The sequence below is a fragment of the Martes martes genome (genome assembly GCF_963455335.1).
Source record: "Martes martes genome assembly, chromosome: 4".
In the NCBI taxonomy this organism is placed as follows: Eukaryota; Metazoa; Chordata; class Mammalia; order Carnivora; family Mustelidae; genus Martes; species Martes martes.
In genome coordinates this window covers 127,443,686-127,461,491 of record NC_137891.1, presented here as the reverse complement: position 1 = coordinate 127,461,491, position 17,806 = coordinate 127,443,686, and the positions used below count along the sequence as shown (strand labels likewise).

At 36.1% G+C, this 17,806-nt stretch overlaps 1 protein-coding gene and 1 pseudogene across 6 annotated transcripts in view; one reads left to right on the top strand and one right to left on the bottom strand.

The window, feature by feature from the left end:
• The window catches only part of ZZZ3 (zinc finger ZZ-type containing 3), a 119,593-nt gene that overhangs the window by 35,075 nt on the left and 66,712 nt on the right, over positions 1–17,806 (bottom strand). The gene's annotated exons all lie outside the window — the stretch shown is intronic.
• Positions 12,137–12,548, top strand: LOC308340720 (ubiquitin-conjugating enzyme E2 C-like; annotated as a pseudogene). The gene has a single exon. The product of its transcript is annotated as a ubiquitin-conjugating enzyme E2 C-like (transcript).

The following is a 17,806-nucleotide window of genomic DNA, read 5'->3' as shown; positions in this document are numbered from 1 at the left end:
ACATGCAATCCTACATCATGATCATTATAATTAAGGTAAGACAGTGTGCATGTGTATACTGGTAGTTGCTTATTTAAATACTAAAAGACAAAGAAGCTTATAAAATTTCTAGTCAATTCCCAGCATCAACAAAAATTATAATGACTAATATACTGCAAGAGGAAAACATACATAATATTTGACCAACCATGTTATAAACAAAGTGATCATACCTGGGAGACACAAACACTATTTCACAGAAGAAGTAAAAACCAAGTAAACACTGAAAATTTGTATATTTCAATATAAAAGAAGGTTAAGATATTGCAGGTAGAACAGTGCAAGGAAAAGCACAAAGGCAGGTTGTTAAGTGTGACACACATTGAAATAACAGTGATAATCCAGAGAAAATACACGAGGGGAAGTTAAGAACACAAAATAAAAATCTTTAAATGAAAGAACCATAGATCCAACAGGACCAAGAAATACCGGTTCTAGTCCCATTCTGAGAAGATCAAATAGATCAGCCTATCAGGCCTTCAGTCTCCTCTTCTACAAAATAAAAGTCTAACATCACTTTCCATTTCCAGAGTTCCTGGAGATAGAGCTTTAACACCTATATTTAAAAACAAAAACTCCACAGGCAATTCTGAAACATGTCCTTCATAAAGAAATACCACTCTAATGCAACAGAGAGCAGCTGCCAAGTTTTGAACGATGATGATTTAAGAAAATCTTTGCATTTGGAAGGCAATATGGCTGCAATGTGTTAATATAAATTTGAGAAAATGGCAAAAGAAACCACAAAGAAAGCAATGTAGCCAATGTATAAGATTACATCCTGAACACCATATTTAGCACTGAAGTATACTCAAAAGTTGTTAACCAGCTAGGGTTCTGAAAAGCAGAAAAGTTAAAAGAATTGTAGATGATCCAAGAGAACCTATTGAAACTGTCTTCAAGATATGAAAGTTTGCTATACAGAAAAAGGAACAGACATAGTTCAAGTCACCTCAAAGTCAAACTCTCATCACTGAGCAGTTGTTCTAGAGAAGAATCTGAGGCTCAATAAAAGCAAAGATTTCATGAAGTAGTGAGTTCTCTGTCAGTATTAAGTTCAAACAGATACTGAATGACCACCATTCAAAGGATACAGTAGAGGTGTCATTTAGGTGGAAATCTAGATGAGACTTAAATCAAGGTCATTCCAAGACCAAGTTTCTAAGGATACTAGAAAAAAGCATTTAAAAACTAAATTTCTTCAGTTTGAAAAGGCTATATATTATGATTTCAATTATATGACATTTTATAAAAGATAAAACTACAAGGGCAGTAAAAAGTTCAGAAGTTGAGGGGAAGGCAGGAGGGTTGAACATGACAGACACAAAGGTGATGTTTTTATACTCATGAAATTATTCTAAGTAATACCGCAATCTTGGATGCATACATTATGCATCTGTCAAAACCCATAAACCTTTAAAGGACAAAAAAGTGAAACATTATGCAAATTTTAAAAAATCATTTAGAAGGTCAGGGCATCCTAGGAAGGAATATAAACTGATGGAAGATCTAACTGTATTATAAATCTCACTGAGGGGTAAAAAGGAAAATGTCCTGACCTAGGTATCTTCGGAGATGAGTGGGACCGCTAATACTAAAGGCAAAAGGAACTGCACATAAGCACATATTCTAACTGATGTAGTTATTTCCCAGAGTTAACGATTCTAATACTGCTATATACTTATATTGGAATTAAACAAATAAATGGTGATAGATGACCAAGTTGGCCAGTGCTGGACTGGGAATTTACAGATAAACAAGGGGAGGAGCTAGAATGATCCAGAGGTTAATATAAGGGATTAGAGATAAAGTCAAAATATGAACTCATGATTAGCTTAGTAGAGATGCAGATGATTATATACAAAATATTTATGGAGCGGAGCCCAGGTGGCTCAGTCGGTTAGGTGTCTGCCTTTAGCTCGTGATCCCAGAGTCCTGCAATTGAGCTCTGTGCTTGGCTCCCTGCTCCATGGGGAGCCTGCCACTGCCTCTCCCTCTACTTATGCTCTCTTATGCTCTCTTATTCTCTCTCAAATAAATAAAATTTTAAAAAAATTTATGGATATGTGTATATACACAGGTTAGTGTACACACACACACACACACACACCCCCCCCCCAAAAATACACCACCTTGATGGGACATAGGAGCCAAGAGAGAAGTTCCCAATGGCCAAAGCCAGAACAATTTGAGCAACAAAATAAAATAGGACTAAATTATAACCCAAGGTATAAAAATAAATATTTCAGTCCATACTGACATAAATAATTGAATGACAAAAGAAAAATCTCCCAAGCAGAATTCCAAATAATTTATGTAGACACTCTGCCCTCAAGGAGAGAGAACCTAACTCCCCACTCCTTAAGTGTGTGCTGCACAGAATAACTTCTTTCCAAAAATACAGTATGGAAAGGGTGAGGAAAAAAGACTACAGTGGAGGAACCTGAGAAATACTACCTCAGCCAAGTAATCAAGTCAACATCAACAGCACTACATCATAGTAACAGTAACATACCCGCAGTATGATGTGATAAAAATGTCGCTTTACCTCTGTGTTCTTCTTCCCCACACCTTCAACCCCAGCCTAATCATGAGGAAAATATCAGACAAATTCCAACAAAGGAATATTAATGCCTGACCAGTACCCCTCAAAACTGCCCAGGTCATCAACAAGGAGTCTGAGACTGCCAGTCAAGAGAAGCCTCAGGAGAAATGAAAATTAAATCTAATTGGTATCCTAGATGGGATTTCAGAACAGAAAAAAGATAATGGGTAAAAACTAATAAAGTACAGGTTTTAGATGATAATGTATTAATATTGCTTAGTTATATCTAATATCATACTAAAAATATTAAAAATAAGGGAAATAGGGGGAAAGAGGTAGGGTATGTAAGGGAATTCTGTAATACAGTCTTGATTTTTCTATAACTCCAAAATTGTTCTTTAAAATACTATTTTTTTTTTTTTAAAGAGAGAGAGAGTTTGCACCTATCAGAGAGCAGTCGGGGTGGTGGGGTGGGGGCGGGGTGGAGAGGGGCAAAGGGAGAGAATCTTAAGCAGGCTCCACAAACTACATTCCACGACCCTAAGATCATGACCCGAACCAAAATTAAGACTCAGATGCTTAGATGACTCACCCACCCAGGCGCCCCTTAAAAAAAACTTAAAAAAAAAACAACAAACAAACCACACCTGTTTAAATAAAACATTTTTAAAAAATAAAATAAAATAATTAAATTAAGTTAAAATAAATCTTGCAGGGGTGCCGGGTGGCACAGTCAGTTAAGTGTCCAACTCTTGGTTTTGGCTCTGGTGGTGATCTCAGGGTCATGAGATTGAGCCCTGCACTGGGCTCTAGGCTCACTGCAGAAATCTTCTTGAGACTCTTGCCCTCTCCCTCTGCTCCTATCCACCCCCCAAGCTCTTGCTCTCCTCTCCCCCCTCTAAAATAAATAAAAATTTTGAAAGATTTTATTTATTTGAGACCAAGAGAGACAGAGAGAGAAAGAGAGAGAGAGATCACGAACAGGGTGACAGGGAGAAAGAGTAGCAGACTCCCTGCTGAGCAGAGGCTAATAGGGGCTGGATCCCAGATCTCCGGATCATGACCCAAGCCGAAGGCAGACGCTTAACCAACTAGGCCACCTACGCATCCCTAAATAAATATATTTAAAAATCAATCAACCAATCTTAAAATCTTCCCTGTAGCCATTATTGCTCTGCTGTCTTAGAATAGCAAAAGGGTTAAATATTTATTTTAGGCATATATTTAAGTTAAAATATAAGAATTTAAGAGAGCCTATCTAATTATGTTAAAAAAATTTATGTTAGCAAATTTATTGTCATTTACTCCTGGTTAAACTTTATCACATTGAATAATCACTCTAATGGTTCTAGAATGCACCAGTTTATAAATAATTCTCAGCTGCTATCTATGTTCAGTATGAAAACCTGTCTGAAACACCTTTCTAGATATTCTCTCTATCCTGCTTAAAAGTGCTAACTGCTAGGGGTGCCTGCGTGGCTCAGTCAGTTAAGTGTCCGCCTTTGGCTCAGGTCATGATCCCAGGGTCCTGACATCGAGTTCCACATCAGGCTCCCTGCTCAGTGGGGAGCCTGCTTCTCTCTCTCTGCCACTCCCCTTGCTTGTACTCTCTCGCTCTCCCACTCCTTCTGTTAAAAAAATAGAATCTTAAAAAAAAAAAAAAGGTAACTGCTAGGGCATTTCAAATATAAAATCTCTATCGGGGCGCCTGGGTGGCTCAGTGGGTTAAGCCTTGCCTTCGGCTCAAGTCATGATCCCAGGGTCCTGGGATCGAGCCCCACATCGGGCTCTCTGCTCAGTGGGGAGCCTGCTTCCCCCCACCCCGACAGTCTGCCTACTTGTGATCTCTTTCTGTCAAATAAATAAATAAAATAAAATCTTACAAAATATATATAAAATCTCTGTCAAATAAATGTAACCTCCAGACCTGTTATGGTTACCCACCTTAAGTCACTAAGCACAATTCTAGTCTTTTAACTTTAGTGCTTCAGCACAGTAGTGACATTAAAATGCACACCACAATGCCTGGCATGGCAATATACTCCTAAAAAATACATTCTGTTGAGGCTGGGCGGGGGGAAGGGGAAGAAAAGGTTAAGGACAACAGTTTCTTCCATTTAGTATGATATATCATCATTCATATATATAAAAAACAATTACAAGTTACATAATAATATGTATTAGATCAACATATTCACACAACAATGTACTTAAAGAAGTGGTGGAAGTCTGTGGGTTTGTTTTTTTTGGTGTATAAGCATCTGGTACCAGCTGGATTTATATAAAATTTTAAAATCACAAGGTGGAATAAAAATATTTTTTACCTCTTGTATTAACACTACTACCTTGTAATTTCATTATACTTGTACTATTAACTTTACACTTTGTTATCTTTGCTATTGTTATCTTCGTTGTACTCTTTCTATGAATATTTAGAGTATAAATTATATTCATACATATGATTATATTTATTATTGATCAAAACCCCCTCTGAAACAGGTATTTGTACCACCTTATAGGTGGCACAGCCAAAACTTGGAAAGGTTAAATACTGGTAGATTCTTGCCATTGATTTTTTCCATAATATGATTATTTATATATCTTAATCTACGTGCAATATCGAGCTTAGATGGTATACACTAGGAAAATTAGCTTAAATCTAATTATCTGTATCTATATACACCTGTATCTAATTTTCTATATCTATATATACTAGGAAAATTAGCTTATATCTAAAATTCAGAAATGACCAAAAACCTAAATGAAGCCTTAATTTCCTGCCTTATTTTTAAATAGCAGAATAGTAATAAAATTAGCCTATTTAACAACTCTCCCTATTCACCTACTAGTACAAATACTAACTCAATAACAGAATGCAACAGAAGAGAAAGAATATCATTTTTTTCCTCGAATGGACCATAAACAATATTTTAAATAAAACATGTCATTCATAATTAAAGAGAAATTCTGATAGCCTCCAACAATTGTACAAAAACACTTGCCCCTTTCCAAAGTCTTCATTGTGTATTTTCTCAATGTATATTTAACCAGAAGTGTAATTTTTTTTTTTTAGATTTTATTTGATAGTGAGACACAGAGAGAGAGAGAGAGACAGCAAGCATACGAATGGTAGGAAGGAGCAGAGGGAGCAGGGAGCCTGACACAGGGCTCGATCCTAGGACCCCAGGTTCATGAACTGAGACAAAGGCAGACACAACCAACTGAGCCATCCAGGTGCCCCAAAATGTAATTTCTAATGCATTTCAAAGGGTATTTTCTTTTGCATTAAGGTTTCACCAACAATCCTGAAAATACAGTCAGGCCTCTGTAAGAAAAGTTATCACTTTTCTCTTTTCAGAGTCTCTCCTGGTACCTGGAAACTGGCAAATTACTCAACCTATTCAAGAAATTTAGCTGTTAAGGAGAGAAAGTAAACAGAAAAATAGTTGAAAAAGTATATGGAGTATGAGATGATTTTTAAATCAGGAAAGACTGAAACATGTAAATGCTGATGGGAAAGGGCTACTGGAAAGGCTGATTCTGAAAAGTAAGAGTAATAACAAATAGAGCAAGGTTCCTAAAAGAAAGTTAAGAGGGAATGGAGCTCAACTCAATGGTGGAAGGCTTAGCCTCAGGCAGGGAAAAAAAGAGATCCCTCCATTTACTTAAAGATCATTTATTATCATCATCATCACCATCATTTCGAATTAAAAGTTTACTACTTATAAGATATTATGCTCTTTACAACTGCTAGCACCCCTGTATATATTACTCTCTTTTTATAAATGAGGAAACAAAACCTCAAGGTTAAGTAACTTGCCAAGGTTTCAAGTGGTAGATCTGAACCCAACTAAGCCTCTCTGACTCGCAAGAGCATAATTAGTAGGCTACACTCTCACTTACAAACTACAGGTACAGATGCAGATAAGTTATGTGGCAGGATGTAGACTGAGGTAGTTCTCTGCTACCTTCTATTTTCTCATGCAGCAGAAAGCAAGATCACCTGCGAAGTGAGGGCCTGGTGGCTTAGCAAGAGTTAAAGAGATCTTAAATAGTCACAAAGAAAAACTGACTAGGGAAATATGGCAGGTCCAGGCACCCAAGAGGCCCCACTTTGTAACTGGAAATCATGAATTTATAGTGGTACCAGTATGCAGAAGTATGTGATTTCTTTTCAGTTGTAACAAAGGAAAAACAATGGGAGAGGGGAAGAAAAAATGTGGCAAGAGAGCTATGTTCTTAAAGATCAGGTAATCTAAGCCAGATAAGTAAAGGAGACAAGGGGACACCTGGGTGGCACCGTGGTTGGGTGGTCAACTCCTGGTTTTGGCTCATGTTGTGATTTCATGGTCGTGAGACTGAGCCCTGCATCAGGCTCTGTGCTCAGTGTGGAATCTGCTTGGGAATCTCTCTCCCTTTCCTCTGCCCCTCCCCTGCCATGTGCCTGCTCTCCCTCTCTTGCTCTCGTTTCTCTAAAATTAATAAATAAGTCTTTAAAGATTTTATTTATTTATTTGACAGACAGATATCACAAGTAGGCAGAGGGGCAGGCAGACAGAGAGAAGGAGGCAGGCAGAGAGAGAGGAGGAAGCAGGCTGCCTGCTGAGCAGAGAATAAATAAGTCTTTCAAGAAAAAAAATAAAGACAAGGATAAAGGCAAATATAGAAAAATTAGAGTTGTTAAGGGAATAAAAAAACTCTGTACATTCTTTCATGTACTTATTTTCCAATTATCAGTTGCCTTTCTATTCTGCACCAATTACTAGGGAAGGAAAACAAAAGGAAAGGCATAAACAAATACACTGCAATCACATCTCAAATGTTATGGAAAAGTAACAGGTTCATAAACATTCTCATAATTAATTGAGACACTGGAGATACAAGAAAAAAGTCTAATGGTGAAAGGGAACAAAATAGTCAAAAGAACCAAAAGCAAGACTCATGTAACAAATACAAATAGGGAAGGAAATGGGTAGTAGATTAAAATGTGTTTCTCCTGGGGAAAGGGACTAAACCAAATCTAACTTACCTTTATAATATGTGGTATCTAAGACTAGGCCAAGCTTATAGTAAGTACTCAACAGATGTTTGCTGAACTGAATTAAGCCAGAGCAAAGAAACAGGAGCCCAGACTGCATGTTTGCTGACTAATAAAAATTATTTTAAAGGGTCATTATTACTGAAGCACCAGCTTTAAGCAAAGGTAAGTACCCTAGCACTGAAATACTTAGGAAGTCTTAATTTACTGTTCCAGTGACCAATGAGAGTTTCACATACTCTTTTTTTTTTTTTTTAAGATTTTATTTATTTATTTGACAGAGAGAGATCACAAGTAGGCCGAGAGGCATGCAGAGAGAGAGAGAGGAGGAAGCAGGCTCCCTGCCAAGCAGAGAGACCAATGCGGAACTCGATCCCAGGACCCTGAGATCATGACCTGAGCCTAAGGCAGAGGCTCAACCCACTGAGCCACCCAGGCGCTCTCACATACTCTTCAGAACACTTAATAAGTCAATATTAGATGCAGGTCTTACACAACCATTGTTTTTTATGTGATTACAAGCATGATTAACAAGCTACTGTAATTTTTTCACTCTCTAAGGTACTTAAATTAATTAAATCTGGGACTCTGAACATAGATATAAATTACTATGTCTAGAAATGAAAAAATAATATCTATTCTAACAATCTCTAAATGTAGGCCCAGGAATCTTTTAAACATTTTAAACAAGACAAGGTAAGTTTTCCCTGGTTTTGTAAGTTACATTAAGTTTCAAAGAGTTACTTCTAAAAAAAAAAAAAAAATTCGTATCTAAGGTCTTATTTCTAACAACCTAGAAACAAACAAAAGAAAAAAATCAAAATTATCAAGCACCAAAATCCTCTAAATCACCCAAAGTATGAAATATTCATGCAATTATAGAAGTACTGATAGTTCCCTTAAAGTTGCAAAACACTTATAAAATACCTGAATAAAATGTAAACTATGGAAGATTCTCAAAAAGAACCAGTCATTTACATTTTTAGCCCCTTGTTATGATTTACACTATGAAGTCAGAATAAAGTCTATAATAAATTTCAGAACATGAAAAGTTTTAAAGAATCACATTCGAGGGGCACCTGGGTGGCTCAGTGGGTTAAGCCTCTGCCTTCGGCTCAGGTCATGATCTCAGGGTCCTGGGATCAAGCCCCCACATCGGGCTCTCTGCTCCACAAGCAAGGAGCCAGCTTCTCCATCTCTCTCTGCCTGCCTCTCTTCCTACTGATCTCTCTCTATCAAATAAATAAATAAAATCTTAAAAAAAAAAATCATTCAAAACTAATGAAAATGTACTCACCAATAAAGTATCTGACATCTTAAATTTTTTTCTCAAACTGTACATCAAATTTAACCAAAATGTTAGTTTTTATGAGATCTGAGACTTTCATTTTTCCAATATCAGACTCTGAATGGGGAAGGTGGGGGATAGGGGTAAACAATGACATAGAACTTTGATGATCTTGGCAAACACTTTTTCTTACCAGCTTAATTAATATTTCATAAGTGTTTATCATCATTTCACACTGACCTTCAAGTGCAGATGACACCTAACATTTCATATTTGTCTCTCTTTTGACAAAAGGAAATCTTCCAGAAAAATAAATAAATCTGAGTATTAGACACATAAAAATATAGATGACCTTACAACAGTTACATATAATACACCACATCTTATTAAAGCAAGTGACCGATCTGTTCATGTATCTCCAGCAACCAGCACTCCACCAGCATGAAGCAGGCACTCAACAGACACTTGCTGAATTAATAAGTATCAGTTGACACCACAGATGGATTAGATCATTTAAAATTCTTAAGAAAGTTTTTTTTTTAAATGTTTCAACTGATTTAAACTACTTTAAGAACAAATTCTATCTAACATTTAATAAAATATATTTGTTAGCTTTCACTGAAAGTTTATATATACAAAGAGTGAAGAAAACTGTACCTGATAATTTACAAATCCTTATTAGTTCTCTTCAAAAGTATGGCCAAGTTAATAAAAATATGATCAAAGTACAACAGATTTCTGTAAAACCACTTCTCAGATCTGCTATTTGGACTAGCCCTTTAAAATTCGGGCCATCACGGGACACCTGGGTGGCTCAGTTGGTTAAGCGGCTGCCTTCGGCTCAGGTCACGATCCCAGCGTCCTGGGATCGAGTCCTGCATCGGGCTCCTTGCTCAGCAAGGGAGCCTGCTTCTCCCTCTGCCTCTGCCTGCCACTCTGTCTGCCTGTGCTCACTCTCTCTGACAAATAAATAAATAAATAAAATCTTAAAAAAAAAAATTTCGGGCCATCTAACAGCCTATAAACAATATAAGCATTTCTTATTATTGTTGTAGATTTAGAACAGAGTTATGTTTAATAGATGTCAGAAGACATCTTACTAGATTCCAAAGTAAAGATGAGTGCTCACTTTAAAGAGGCAAAATGAAAAAAAAAGAAAATACATAATGTGAAGTTTAGAAGTTTTTCCCCTAATAATAAATTTATAACAAAAATGTTTTAATAGAAAAATCAACCTGAAATTTCCCCTTTCAAGTTGAATCATTAAAAAAAATGTTTTTCATCTCAGCATTAAATGCTTTGGATGGGTTCTAAAACTATATATTGCAAGATTTCCAAACCTGGCTGAATATTAGAATCACTTAGGTTTAAAACAGAAAGAGATAAATGAGCCTCCACAGACTATTTAAATCAGAATCTCTAGGGCAAAGCTAGGCATTCATATATTTTTAAAACATTCTAAGTGATTCTAATGTGCAGCCACATTTGAAAATCACTGTGCTATGTCAATCCTATAAGGAAATAAGGACTCATTAGGAATTACCAGTATTAGAAAAGAAATTGCTACTCAAAATTGAGCTAAATGAATGTTAACATAACATTAACTGTTAACAACTTAAGGGCAAAGATAATGTATAACTGCAATATAATTTTTAAAAATTATTTGTGAGCTAAGTGTTTTAAATCTTCACAAATCAAGAAAGCAAACAATCTGTACCATGTACCAGAAGTAATATTTCTAGCAAACTATGTGAGAACAGGTAACTCAACATGCTCTTGTGTTCCACACCCATTCCCTGGATCACTAATCTTGCTGTTTGCTTTTGAATGAATGTAAATGAATTAAGCTTTCTAAACATCTCAAAAAATTTCAATAAGTATTTGATAGTATGAGCCCTCACTCTCTTTACATTTAAACAAATTCCTATGCCTATGTTGGTTCTGATAAAAATAATAATAGTAATGATAATACCTACCTCTGTTTAAATTAAACACACAATTTTATTTAACTACAAACTATAAGAATTTTTACTCACATGGATTTATTTGATTGAAAACCTTCCAAAGGCAAAGTACAATATAGTTAGAAAAAATTAGCTTGTGTATTAAAAATAGAAAATTTATTTTTCATAGCTAAGAGAAAAAATTACCATGCCAAGAAAATCAGTATTTACAGAGTGTGTCCTTATATAAACTATTTAAAGTGTTCGATGATCTTTTCTTTTACCACTTTTTTGGTTACAGTTGGCATGTTTTTTTTCACCTTCAATAAATTATTAAAACATCATCTAGCTGCTGTTAACTTACTGGTCTTTAATACTAACCACAAAATCCCTAACATAGTAACATGTAGGGATAACTCTTCAATCTCCAGAGAAATGTTAGTATAACTGACATTTCTCTTAAACCAGAAGCTCATTTTCACTTGCGTTTAGAGAAATTATACTTTCAAATCCTAACCACTGAATGAACTTGTGATGATCAGATCTTAATAAATACTTGAATTTTATTAGAATCAAGAGAAATAAAACTTATTCTCCACTCCTATTCCACTCCTTTAAAAAGAAAAAAAAAGACACTTATCTTTAAATCCTGCCTCTCAGCTGTGTAAAATTAGTTTTTCTTTGTATGTATATGAGTGAGTAGAGAATGAGCAATCACAGTGGATTATCTCTACTGCTGATGTTCAGTATGAGAAAGAGAGAAGAGGTAAAGATACTTTTTAAAAGAAGAAATGAAATGATTTATTAGAATAGAAGAATGACACCCAGCAAGACCTTTCTCTTTCATCCTGTTTTTCTCTATTCCTTGTCGCACTTCCTGACCACACAGGGACACAAACCAAGAGTCTTACTGCTATCCGATATACCAAAGAGGGTACAGGCTACAGACTGCTTATTTCAATAGTGAATACACATTAAATTTCTAAAAATTTAGAAACTAGGACCCCCTTCAGCACATTCTACAATCCATTTTTAACATATCAAAAATTTCAAAGGGTCCTTAGACTGAACACAATAACTCAACAAATACGAAAGCAGTTAAATCGCTGTGATGATGACTCTAATGCAGAGAATGCATGACACCTTTTTTAAAATACAGAAGCCCTTCTCCCTCCCCATGTGGCCCAGGTAGCCTCCCAGAACAGTGTCCCAGCCACTACCAGCTCTTTGGCAGAGAACAACAGACCCAGGGCCCCATGGGCAAGAGGCTCCAGCAGGAGCTGATGACCTTCATGACGTCTGGCGATAAAGGAATTTCTGCCTTCCCTGAATCAGATAACCTTTTCAAATGGGTGGGGACCTCATGGAGTACCTGGTGCAGTATATGAAAACCTGAGGTACACGCTCTCCCTGGCGTTAGCCAGTGGCTACCCTTACAATGACCTGCACGGTGAAGCTCCTCACACCCCGCTACCACCCTAGCACAACACCCAGGGTAACATCTGCCTCGACATCCTGAAGGACAAGTGATCTATCCTGTATGATGTCAGGACCATCCTCTTGTCCATCCTAAGCCTGCTAGGAGAACCCAACATTGATAGACCTTTGAACACACGTGCTGCTGAGCTCTGGAAAAACACCACAACCTTTAAGAAGTATCTGCAAGAGGGGCGCCTGGGTGGCTCAGTGGGTTAAGCCTCTGCCTTCGGCTCAGGTCATGATCTTAGGGTCCTGGGATCGAACTCCACATTGGGGTCTCTGCTCAGCGGAAGCCTGCTTCCCCTCTATCTCTGCTGCTGCTCTGCCTACTTGCACTCTCTCTCTCTGTCCAATAAATAAATAAAATCTTTAAAAAAAAAAAAAAAAGGAAGTATCTGCAAGAAACCTGCTCAATCCAAATCTCCACCAAGATCACTGTCTAGCCTCTCTCCTTGTGTTGCCTTTTCATTTTTTCTTTAGATGGTCAGTCCTTTTCTTCATTCCTGTCTAGGACTCCGTAGCTTAAGCTGTGGTGTCATTTTTTTTTTAAGATTTTATTTATTTGTTTGTTTATTTATTTAACAGAGAGAGAGAGAGAGAGAGAGCTAGAGAGGGAACACAAGCAGGGGGAATGGGAGAGGGAGAGAGAAGCATAATACCTGCTTGAGACTCGATCCCAGGACCTTAGGACCATGACTGGAACTGAAGGCAGACGCCCAACCAACTGAGCCACCCAGGTGCCCCCTGTTTCTGTTTTTTAAATTAAGTCTCTGGTTGAGCCCTTCTGGTGAATGTATTAATACACTGGATTTTTTTTTTTTTTTCAAAAAATAAAACACAAAATAAAATACAGAAAGCCCTACAAAAAACAGCTACAAACAATAAATAGAAATTTTTAAAAATGTGTATCTCAACTAAGATCTTCCAGGATATACATACTGATTAAAGACCACGGTACTAATAAACACAAAATATTTTTAAATGTTTTTGAAATGTGCAGAATACTACCTAGTAAGACTTAAACACAACTCTTCAATTACTAATGTTGATTAGTAATTATGTTTCTGACATAAGCTGCAAGACATACCCAATGGTATAAAAGGAACTAGAGTGTATAGCAAGTATAGGTGCCATAGAATTAGAATATTAGAGCTGGAAGATGCCACCTCAAGGATAGGTGCAACCTCTTCATCTTATAATTGAAGAAAATGAAGTTCAAGGAGATTAAGGGACTTCATGATTGACCAGCTAAGGGTTGAGAACCATACTAGTGCCTCCTGATTCGACATCCTTGTGCTCTTCCCTCCTTAGCACCACAGAAAATGAAGATCTGGGGGTGGGGAGGTTCTTTATTAAATCCCTTAATACATCTTTATGAGAATAAATTGTATGCTTCTTTAAAAATATTTTCGACTTACACAACAAAGACCAGAAAATATACATCATGGAAAGAAATAAGGTCCCCATAATTCAAACTTCAAAAAAAAGTTATCACTTTTTTTTAATCTTTTGGGTCAAATATATTTTAATAAGGTATTATATGCTGTAACTCAAAAAAGCAGGTGAATATATTACCAAGAAATTTCTTATTCCATGATAAAACATCTCACTATTCTAATAAAAGTTTCATTTCTAAAAGAGCTCTGGAAAGATTTATAACAAGGGAATTAATTATGCAAAAAATTATTTGCTTTAAAAATTGCCAATATTATCCTTTAGAAACCTTTAAGAGCCAAAGAAAATTTTTAAAATCATTTCATTTACAAAAAAGTCATCTACTACATGAAATAAAATATCAAGCATGGCAAATATTTTTATATGGCCCCAAAAGTCTCTGTTCATGTATGCATTAAAAATACAACAGGGCCACCACATACCCGATTAGACTGGTTAAAATTTCAAAACCTGACAATACCAAATTCTGTTGAGGACAGATATAGAGCAACAGAATTCTCATTCATTTCTGATAGGAATACAAAATGCTACAGCCACTCTGGAAGACAGTTTGGCAGTTTCTAACAAAACTAAACACACTCTTACCATAAGACCCAGCAAGTATATATTTAGGTATACTCCCAACTGATTTGAAAACCTATGTCTACACAAAACCTGCAAATGCAATGTTTATAGCAGTGTTATTCATAATCACCAAAATCTGGAAACAATCAACATGTCCTCCAATAGGTAAATAAACAAACTATGACATATCCATAAAACGGAATATTATGGAGAAATAAAATTAGATGGATCATTAGCATAATGGCTCTACTTCTACTCATTTTATATACAACTGGTCAAGAATACAAGTTGGACCCCAAACACCAAATGGTCTATCATGGCATCTTCTGACAGCCTATACTCCCAATAACCTCTTTTCTGGAAGACATTCTTCCAGAAAGCATTGGCCAAAGCAGACTTTTCTTCCCCACCTCCAAATATTAACTCTACCCTTGACCGATGATAATTTTGCGAGGGATGAAAACGTGACCCAGGGAAGTCAATCTACTGTACAGTCAATAACCAGGCTTTTGTTACAGAACGTGATGAGTATCTGAGAAGAAAAGTCAAGTAGAAAGTTGTGACCAGGGCAAGAACAGTGGAAAGTCACCGCTGTTTGCGAACTGAAATTATGCGGGAAAAGTGAGCAGAAAACATCAGTAAAGAAAGAAAAACTAGTCTGTTAGTGCATAAAAGAAGCATAGGTAAGAGAGTATCATCTTAAATACCAAAAGGTTGTAATTTCACAAGGCCTGGCCAGGCTTTATTTCCTGATCTTGAATATTCATAAGATTGCCTACTATTTATTTAAAATAAGCCTTTTTTATATTTGATATACTGTGAATGGATTTTCAGATTCATGCAACCAACAAGCACTTACTAAAACAAGCTCTAACTACCTTGACTTTGTTTATTCCCCTTGCCAGTTTTAAAAAACCTACAGTTCCTTACTAGTTACTGTATTTCAATAACCTTGTATTCAAATTGAATACCATTTGAAGTATTCCACAAAGGCTTTCGGAGGGAACTGTTTGAAGATTATGTCAGTATTTTTTTAATCCACATATTTAAAGCCTTCAAAAAATTACGGTTTTTTTCTTCCCTAAAGACTCTGGATTTCTTGTGGCAAGAAATCCTCAAAGATGGGTTTTTTTAACTGGTTCCTAATACTTGTTTTTCTAAATCTACTCTGTAAAATTCTTGAGTTTCCTCAAGAATTCAGGAAGATGAATGCAACTAACTATACTGTGGTATTATAAAAGTTGCATAATAATCTAGACCTGTACCCCTGGGGCTAATAATACATGTTTATTTAAAAAAAAATTTTTAATTGCATAATAATCTAGAAAAAATCCTGACCACCAGTCAGATAAGGTTTACATGTTTTCCCTACTCTAGAGTTTTAGATTACCTTTTCTAAGAAACAATACACTGTAACATGTAAAATGTTCCCCTTCTAAAGTTGCAAATACATAAAAATTTCACACTATAGAGACAGGCTAGTAATCTCTAGTTATAAACTAATACTCTGCTAGGCAGCATACCTCAAATATAGCTAAATTATTTATCTCTCAAGCTATCTATATTCAATCATTTTACAGTAACTTCAAAGACACAGGATATGTCTTGTATTTTTAATTATTTCTAGCTTCTACTCAAAATTATGAGGTTATGCAGAAAAAGCTAAGTAATATCCTCCATTAAAAAATCTTTAAGTAGGACAGACACATAGATAGGGACACACATTTTCTTTCAAGTCCTTCAAGTCAATAAAGTCAACCTAACTAAATTCTTATTCCATATCGCTTCCTAAAGCCTACTGACAGAACTCTGGATTGTAAAAATGTATCTGAAACTATACAAAACATTCCGATCATACCAAACTTGTAAATTTGTTTTATAATAAAATGACTTCCTCTCTTTGGGGTCTGGTATTAACAACTGAGCTTATATTTTTCATACAACCACATAAAAACATTTATCTCACCACCTGAAAATGTGTTCAGACAACCAAACTAATCAAGAGACAGACCCTTCTTTCCCATGTCCCCCACCAACCCAATTATCTCTCCACAATTCCTAAGTTAACTATGTGAGTGATTATGTAGCTTATTCAACATTTTTTTTTTTTTAAGATTTTATTTATTTATTTGACAGGCAGAGATCACAAGTAGGCAGAGAGAGAGGGGGAAGCAGGCTCCCTGCTGAGCAGAGAACCTGATGCGGGGCTCAATCCCAGGACCCTGCGATCATGCCCTGAGCTTAAGGCAGAGGCTTTAACCCACTGAGCCACCCAGGCACCCCTTATTCAACATTTCTTTTAAAACTTAAAATCTAGTTTTTAAGTAAAAAAAAGGAAATCATTACCAGTACTAAATTTCATATATCCAGAGTATTAAAAATCAAACTAATGGCATAAAAAAAAATCTCTACTATGAAAAGCATACCAAATTTTCTCTGATATTTTCCAACCGGGATGAGGCTTGACATTTCTCCAATGATATATCAACCAACTAGAAAGATACGATTCCTTCAAAGACCTTGAGGTCTATTGTATATGTTGCTATGATAGAGCACAAAAGGACCACTCCGACAATCTCGGGAAGACTGGAAAGATTTCTCAGAGTATATGATGTCTAAATTTAAACATCCTTCTCCCTTTGCAGACAGAGAAAGTAAGACAGCCAGGGAGATAGGGGTTAAGGGTAGGCTAGAGCAGGTGGTCAGGCATATGAGAAACCTCAAGTAAAAGAACATAATAATCAAGGAACTAAAGGTTTAATCTGTTTATAATATAGAGAGGTAGACAGTAAAAAAACAATGTTTAAAAATCACACAACAGTTCATTTGAAAGAATAGATTTACAGTATAATGTCCATTGAGGAAACAGTACACTAGCACCACAGAAAGCAATTAAGGAAGCATTTCCAGTAATCAAGAAGAGATGACAGTGACCTAAATTTTAAAAAGTGTAAATGAGGGGCACCTGGGTGGCTCCATCAGTTAGGCATCTGACTACTGATTTCAGCTCAGGTCTCGATCTCAGAGTAGTAGGTTCAGGCCCTGCACTGAGCTCCACACCAAGCATGGAGTCTACTTAAAAAAAAAAAAAAAAACAACAGAAGTGGCACTGAGAGTAAAGAAATAAAGATGAATCAATACCACTAATGGAAGAGGGAGTGTAGTGAAGAAGTAACTGAAGGTAACTCCCTTTTTTCTAGATTAGGAAAGTGAAAGAAACTACCAATTAAGTAAAAAGACAGTGTTAAATATTGATGTACCTGAAACAAGCAATGGTTAAGTTCAATTTTAGACATGTTCCACTGAGTTTACTGTCGGGAAGGCAAACGGATATCTTGTAAGCAGTCTGAAGCTCAACTATAATCTGACTGGAGATACATACATTTGGAAATCCATCAACAGAGATAGTAACTTAAGCCACAGCAGTGTGTGAGAATATTAACAGAGAGTATACG